Raw genomic sequence first — 703 nt, forward strand, 5'->3', positions numbered from 1 at the left:
TTTCAGTTTTGCATTGAGCTTTGTTGCTTAGCGTTGTATTGCCTCGAACTTACCTATATACTTCCCGGAGCAAGGAGACATGGTTTGTATACTGTGTCACAGGTGAGGTGAATAGGTCTGTATACAGTGTCCGAGGTAAGATGTCTTGGTCTGTATAGTGTTACAGGTGAGGTGACTAAGTCTATATACAGTGTATCAGGTGAGGTGACCAGGTTTATGTGCAGTATTCCATATGAGGTGACCGAGTCTGTATACAGCACCCCACTTGGGGTAGCAAAGTCTGCATACGGTATCGAAGGTGGGATGACTAGGTCTACATACACTATCCTATTCATAAACAGATCAAACAGCCATGGTGACATCACACACTCCTGCCGCAGACCTACCTTCACCTGGAACCACCCACCCACCCTCCTCTCCTCCCACAAACACACAACTTTTTCTCTTGGTAATAACTCCTCACTGCTTATATTAGCCATCCACATGGATCGTGGTGCAGTGCCTGGGTGTGGAGAAATGCATGTACGTCGCCATCGTGGCAGGGTAAGGGAGACAAATGTGTGTTTAAACATTTCTTATTGGCATCTCCATTCAATTTCCATTATTGCTCTGTCCTTCAATATAATCCTCATTTTCTAACTTGTTCGGGAATCATTATGTAAACGTTTGCCAGTCCAGAGGGTTAACTTAAGAAAATCCTTAA

This window comes from Panulirus ornatus, chromosome 65 (genome assembly GCF_036320965.1).
Source record: "Panulirus ornatus isolate Po-2019 chromosome 65, ASM3632096v1, whole genome shotgun sequence".
Classification (NCBI taxonomy): domain Eukaryota; kingdom Metazoa; phylum Arthropoda; class Malacostraca; order Decapoda; family Palinuridae; genus Panulirus; species Panulirus ornatus.